Source organism: Halyomorpha halys, unplaced genomic scaffold (genome assembly GCF_000696795.3).
Source record: "Halyomorpha halys isolate HHAL.00 unplaced genomic scaffold, Hhal_1.1 Scaffold502.1, whole genome shotgun sequence".
Taxonomy (NCBI): Eukaryota; Metazoa; Arthropoda; class Insecta; order Hemiptera; family Pentatomidae; genus Halyomorpha; species Halyomorpha halys.
In genome coordinates, this window is record NW_027111044.1 from 260,805 (window position 1) to 269,139 (window position 8,335).

Consider the following 8,335-nt stretch of genomic DNA (forward strand, 5'->3'; position numbering starts at 1 on the left):
ATTTATTGTTTATACTAGACCAGATTACATACTTGTTGCGTAAGACTTTACACTTTGCAATAACGATATTCATCCTCCGAGGCCCCGTAGCATCGCCGGTACGTCCCCTGCCTCGCACGAAGCTGACCTTTCCCCGGCACGACTCAGCTTTGAGATAGCCTCCACACTCGCAAGTGTAAGGACCACTTTCTATTGCACTCTAACCAGGTGTCGCCTTGTACTGCCGTACCGTCACCTAGCTCAATGTGCACAATGCCCTATGCACGGGGTACCAGGATGTGTGTTCCAACTCTGAGGTGTCAATCGTTACATAACATCTTCATTTTGTGAACTAAGAGGATTTTCTTTTGGCAATGGAATTTCGAAGATTATTAAATGCGATTTCAAAGTTATATATATATATATATATATATATATAAAAGTTACGGTCTGATTCAGCTGTTACTTCGATGTTGACTGAATAAGATCAGCTGATCGAATGTTTATAAAGAGATGTACCGAACCCAATAAAGCTATACTTAAGTGGTGCCGAAACCCGGGAACTTTGGATACCCGATTAATTATATTCTTTTAAGAAAATTTTTTTGTTGATTTATCACCTTAAATTTTTTGCTCTCTCTCTCATTTTTTTATTGTAAATAGTTTTTCATTATTGCTTTAGTTTTCTATGTTATTATATTGGTATAGTATTAGTTCTGAGTCAGCTGTTACTTCGATGTACCGAACCCTAAAAAACCCGTATCTTGCAACAGTTCAAGCGAGTCAGATCTTATTCCTCCTTCTCTTTTTTAACATTTTGCTTTCGCTGATACTTATATATCGATATTGCTTTCGCTGATATATATATATATATATATATATATATATATCTACCTATCTTATTCAGGGAGTTTTGGCAGAGATTCTGGCTAAACTCAGTTTGAAATTCAGGTCGAAACTATTTCCTTGACCGTAAACCCCCCCCCCCTCCCCCCGACTATCTTCTCTAATTATTAATCTAAGATCAACTATCTACACCTCATTGTAAAACTAATTTAAGTTATTTCAAAATTAATTAATTTTTTTTCTTTCAAATAGGTGATGCAAAAAAAAAACATCATCTTAACTGTTATAGTGAATATGAAACCTTAAATTTTTTTATAGTTTCGTTTTTGAAATTTTTTAAAAATTTATAAATGTAATATTGTTCGACACTACATTAGCGAAATAAAAATATAGGAAAAAAGTTAAAAACCTTTTCTTTATTGAAATTAAAAGTTTTTTTTATCTTTACCGTAAAATTTTCTGAAATGGAGAATGCGACTGACATAATAGTGGTTTATTGGCTGATGAGTTTCCTAGTGAAATTATTTATTAATTTTAACTTATTTATCGGTTTCTGATTTATTTATCTTTGTTTAAACTTATTTATTTCTTTTTAATTTTATTAATACTATTGCTTTCTGTTAAACTGTAGGCGTGAGTATACTCCTGTGGGTTCTGACCCTCCTGAAAAACCAGCCACTTAAATTGAGTAATAATCTGGCGGTCAAGCGTGATTCTGACCAAATCACCTCCTTGCACAACCGTCGGTCTGGAAACACTGCTTCCTTACAAAGTACTGGACCCCTGACCCTTCCCGGGTTATAGCTGTACATATTTTAATTTAATTTAATTAATACTATGGCTATTTTATTTTATTTGATTATTTATTTCTATATTTTTATTTTATCGTAATTTTTTTTTAAATTTCTAAATCTGAGAGTGTCATGAATTTATACGGAAAATGCGATGAAGGTGACCTTAACTGTCATTTTGGGAACCATTGTCTCTCTTTTGCGTATTTCATTTCAAACAAATGAGAATGCAAATTTCTCTTAATTTGATCCAAGGACAACATTTTGGTAACCTTAAATTGTATTCAAATTTCTTTTGCCACGTTATCTCTGTTAGTTCGATTCCTTTTTTTTTTTTTTTTTTTTTTTCCGTCGGGTCCGGTATGAATCATTTCACTATGAATTGACCTTATATTTCGTAATAAAAAAAAAAATTTATTTATTTAATGTGATTTACAATTGTACAAATAATAAATACAATAAGCAAATATGTTGTATGTTTCATTTACTCTTGAAAATCTTGGGAAGGAACCACCCATTGGTGGTTTTAAATTAGAAGGTCCCGTGGCCATCTTCTTTTCAGACGCCTCAGAGGATTATCAGGGATTGTTAAGGATGAGAGATTAAGAATTAGTGGGTTAGGTTTTTGTGGGTGAGTTTATTTGTAACGTAATAAGGAGCATCAAGGATTTTACGTAGGATTTTGGATTGTAAGGATTCGATGCGGGAGGAATTTGATGGTTTGGTGGAGCCCCAGAGCTCAATTCCATATGTCCAATTTGGTCTGATTATCGTAGTGTATACTAATTTTTTGTAATGAATGGGAAGTTTAGAGCGTTTGTCAAGTAAGTGTTTTAGCAATCGGAATCTACGAGCAGTTTCTGTCTGTTTGTGGATTCCAAGTAAGTCTCTTGTCGAGATGGAGTCCTAAATATCGAATCTGTTCAACAGGCATCAGTGGAATGTAAGCTTAACATTTAATCGTTTACTTACAATGCTGCGATAAATAGGTATTAGTTAACTATTTATTGAGTCACATCTCTTTTAGAACCAAAATGGCTGTGAGATATTGCATCATGGTCTCCAGCCGAAGCCTCCTCACTTTTACCGCTGGATAATGGAGGATAATCTTCTCCAGAGTTGGATAAGAAGATTAGAAGATAAGAAATTAGTTTTTATGTAATGTCTTTGTTCTCGCTTGGATAATCTTTTTGTCAGGCGTTACTAACACCATCTGCAATGGAAGGTTATGTTATCTTTTATAATTTAAATGACAACTTGTTCGAAAGGCGTCTCACGACCTGTTAGTACGTTATATAGTTATATGACCTTTTATTTATTTATTTAATATGATTTACAATTGTACAAATAATAAATACAATAAGTAAATATGTTGTATGTTTCATTTACACTTGACAAGCGCTCTAAACTTCCCATTCACTTTTTTTTCTTACCTCCTTAATTGTAAAAATATATAATAATATTAATATATATCTGTTTATATACTTAGGTATATATTAATATTGTTATATATATTTACAATAAAAGAGGTAAGAAAAAAAAATCCCATTCACTATAAAAAATTATTATTCAGCACGATAATCAGACCAATTTGGACATATGGAATTGAGCTCTGGGGCTCCACCAAACCATCAAATTCAAAATCCTTGATGCTTCTTATTACATTACAAATAAACTCATTCACAAAGACCTTAACATCCCATTCGTTGCAGATTTGCCCCAAAACAGATATGCGTCTTTTAATTCCAAACTCCTTACCCATCCTAACCCATTAGTTCTTGATCTTTCATCCTTAAAAATCCCTGATAATCCTCCGATGCGTTTGAAAAGAAGATGACCACGGGACCTTCTAATTTAAATTAATGCTTAAAGTACCAGTACCAGGGTGGTGGTTCCTTCTCAAGATTCTCAAGTAAATGAAACATACCACATATTTATTTATTGTATTTATTATTTGTACAGTTGTAAATCTCATTAAATAATTTTAAAAAAAATGTTTTTAAGCTACATCAAAATTACATTTACAAATTATTGTAAAGCTATTCTAAATATAAATATAAGAAGATGTTCAGGGTTGCGGTCAAAAAAAGAACAAATAGTTTAAAACTATTTTAATGTCCGACGTTTCGCCCCACTTTGCAGGGCTTCATCAGGGCTGAAAAGATACAAAAAAAAAAGAAAACTGAGAATATTACGACAATAAGGTAATTTAAGCTAGGATAAATATTATGTAAAAATAAAGTGATAAGAAATTACATATAAATAAAAGGATGGAAGACTAAAATAGTATCAGTATAAAACAAACTTGAATAAACAATGATAAGAATAAAAAATAAGTAACAATGGCAAGAGTAATTTTTTTTTTTAAAATACGTAAAATATACAGTTAAAAAAGTACAGGAGATGTACATAAAACAATAACAATATTTGACCGCAACCCTGACCATCTTATTTTTAAATCTTTACGATCAACTATATATACATATATTCTAAATATAAAATGAAAGGAATATGGTCCGGGTGCGGTCAGAAAAACTCAAATAGTAGAATTATACTATTTTAATGAGCCAGCGTTTCGCCCCACGTTGCAGGGCTTCGTCAGGGCTATTTTGACGGCAGTCAAAACAAAACATATTTAAAGGATTTTAGTTTTGACTGCCGTCAAAGTAGCCCTGACGAAGCCCCGCAACGTGAGGCGAAACGTTGCTCATTAAAATAGTATAATTCTACTATTTGAGTTTTTCTGACCGCACCCGGACCATATTCCTTTCATCTTTACACACGGTCAATCAATAATCTTCCAGTAATTCTAAATATAATTTTTTTTTTTAATAAATTGAATTTATCTTAGTTTGCGAGGTAAATCAAATAATTGTATGTAAAAAAGAAAATATTTGTTTCATCGCTTGGCAGTAGTAAAGAGCCACATAAATTATATATAATATAAACAAACAATAATATATAATATTAAAACATTAATTATATGTTGTTCTACTTAATTATACTTGTGATCAGTTATTAAGCTTTCTCCTTGGACTCCATAAGGACTGCTATCAGATCGAAAGCAGGAGTCATGTATGACCAGGTCATTTTCTCTCTGATTAGTTTCATAGTCGGGTAGTCATCGTTGACCAAAGGTCATCTTATAATTACCTGTACCTATTAATGTCTTCACAAAGATAAATTCTGTATAGTATATTACAATTATATTTCGTTTCCTTCAGAAGTCAGTTTATTTTTTCTCATTTTCCGTTGCTATAATGATCCTTACAACGGTATGAATCGTGAGAATATTCACATACATTTACGCAATGTTGCGAAATACGGTGAAGAGTTTCCCGTGCACCTTGGGTAACATAAGAATAAAAATGTCCTTATTGTTGTGTGTAAAATTGGGTTATTCATATCTTATCTTATATCATCTTTTTTGATGTAATAAGGTTAAACTTCTCTAAACGAATAATGTTGCCAAAAATGGAGGATTAAAATAAATTCCAATAAATCCCACCAAATCACATTTACCCTTCATCGTAAACCTTCGTCTTGCCCTACAGTATCTTTTAATAATACCCCACTCATTCCTGGTGAACAGATCCGTTACTTAGGACTAAATCTGGACAAACGACTGACATGGAATCCTCATACAAGACAGAAAAGACAGGAAACTGCTCGTCGATTCCGACTATTTCTAGATTTACTAGACAAACGGCCCAAACTTCCAATCCATTACAAAAGACTGATCTACATGACTATTATAAGGCCTATTTGGACATACGGAGTTGAGCTTTGGGGCTCCACTAAACCATCTAATTCCTCTCGAATCCAATCCTTACAGTCCAAAATCCTTCGTAAAATCCTTAATGCTCCTTACATTGTCACAAATCAAATCATCCATCAGGACCTCAATGTCCCCTATGTTGCCGATTTGGCCAGAATCAGATACCAATCCTTCCATAATAAACTTTCCAACCACCCAAACCAACTCGTTTTTAACCTGGCTTCTCCTTCACTACCTAATACTCCTCCTAGACGTCTGAAAAGAAGATGGCCTCGATATCTTCTCCTTTAGAAATGTTTTTGGAGTTCTATCAATGAGTAGATTCCCCACATGTTTTCATCATGTCATAATATCACTTATAGCAAATTTACTTGATGTATACAGTTGTAAATATCAATAAATAAATTATTAAAAAAAAAAATTTCTCTAAACGGCAATCCCTGTATAACCGTCAGGCCAACAAGGATTTTGAAATGAAAGGAGGTATATCTACTTCTGGCCAAATTCTCAACGAATGGGATGTTAAGGTCTTTGTGGATGAGTTTATTTGTAACGTAATAAGGAGCATCAAGGATTTTACGTAGCATTTTGGATCGTAAGGATTGGATGCGGGAGGTATTTGATGGTTTGGTGGAGCCCCAGAGCTCAATTTTATGTGTCCAAATTGGTCTGATTATCGTCGTGTATAATAATTTTTTGTAGTTGGGAAGTTTAGTGCGTTTGTCAAGTAGGTGTTGTAGCAATCCAAATCTACTTACAGTTTCTTTTCGTTTCAGTCTTTAATGTGGATTCCGACTAAGACTCTTGTCAAGATGGAGTTCCAAGTATCGAATCTGTTCAACAGGCGTTAGTTAAAAAATAAAAACAATTAAACCTGGGTATATGATTTTTGTTAATTTACTTTTGAAAAATTATTGATGGTAAAATACAGGTGCTTGGGTATGCTGATTTGGTATTATTGGGTTAGGGCAAGAAAACTATAGAACTAAATACAACTGCGTCAATAAACTCTAGCAGAGAACTATGTTTCGAAATGGGGTCTTTATGGATGAGTTTATTCGTTACGTCATGGGCGTAACCAGAGGGGGGCAGAAGGGGGCAGCTGCCATTCCCTCCAGAGTGAAAAGAAAATTATTAATTTAATAAAAAAAAAAAATGTATTCAAGCTAATAATAATTGTAATAACTAATAAAGCATCTCCTTGCACAACCTTTAGTCTAGTGACTTTACTTCCTTTCAAAGTACTGAACTCCTGACCCTTCAAGGTTTGTAGTTACTGTTGTACATATTTTGTTTTCTTTACGGATTACGATTCTGACGAAAAAACTACGACTACCCAAACATTCTCGGTTGCTTTACTTCCCCTTATACTACAATATTTATGTTCGAATGGAATATGGTCCGGGTGCGGTAAAAAAAACAAACTCAAATAGTAAATAATTGTACTATTTTATTGAGCCAACGTTTCGCCCCACGTTGCAGGACTTCGTCAGGGCTAAAAAATATACAAACACTATAGTTGGTTTATTTATTATTTCCTATATTAGTTTTTTCTTTTTTCATCTCTTTATTTGTACATTTTTTAATATTTCTTCTCTTATCTATCTGTTACTATTACCCTTTTCATTTACTATTTACAACCCTTAATTTGTCTTATTATATCTTACTTTTCATTTTATACCCCTGTTATTTTACACTTATATTTTTTCTTTTTTCCTTTTTGTAACTATAGTGTTTGTATCTTTTTTAGCCCTGACGAAGCCCTGCAACGTGGGGCGAAACGTTGGCTCAATAAAATAGTATGATTAATTACTATTTGAGTTGTTTTTTTTTACCGCACACGGACCATATTCCATTCATCTATACACACGGTCAATCAATAATCTTCTAATATTTATGTTCGTTTCTCGTTACTAAACTCTAAAACAGGAATCTCACAGCAACAGAAAGATAATATTATTTCTATAAAAATATGTTTTCCTCATCTAATTATCTTGTGATGACCACATCCTCATAGTTGCCAATTAAGCGAAATATTACTTCAAGGATCTTAGAAAGATATTACTAAAAAATAATAGCCTGTGGTAATATATAGAGATAATATCAATACAAAAGATTTAAAAGATTCATCATAGATAAGAATGAAGTGTAATAATACACTAAGTACAAATCTATACTTTACGTCGATTTCGAAATTACTTATTCTTGTCAAACAATAAAATCATAGGAACATTTACCATTAGTCAAAATTACATGAATTAAGACATTTATTTCTCACTGAAGAAATCTCTGAAGGTTATCCAATATTAATGTCTGTCAAGAACATGGATTATAGCTTCCTCTTTATATTAACCGTTTATTTTAATTGCGTTATTATTTATTTTAGACTCTTTTTTTTGAAAATTATAAATTAGGTACATAATTACCTAAATTTCGTAGTTATTGATTTTGCTAAATTTTTTGTGATAAATGCTAAAATAGATTTTTTTTAATACAAGAGGCTGTGTCAAGTCGTGCTATTCCCTCATCCACCCGCCTTCTAGATCTCAGCTTCACCTTGACTCCCTGAAAGATCCCAACCTTCTCGAAAAATCGTGGATCTAGATGTGGTGCTATCTGTCCTCGTTTTTTGTTTTAAGATGGCATTATCATTCTCGGATGGTTCGTCTTTGAAGATCCAGAAGGACATTTCGATGTGGATTGTTTTAGTCCTTAATTGGGGACATGGCGAATGATGGCTATATTTGGATATAATGTTGTAATTTATTTGCTTGAAATATTCATGACTAACACTCTATTTTGAACTTAAAAAAAAAATATTGGCCCAAAGTGCAACAGTCTCCTCTGCTATTTTGACGGCAGTCAAAACAAAACATATTTAAAGGATTTTAGTTTTGACTGCCGTCAAAGTAGCCCTGACGAAGCCCCGCAACGTGAGGCG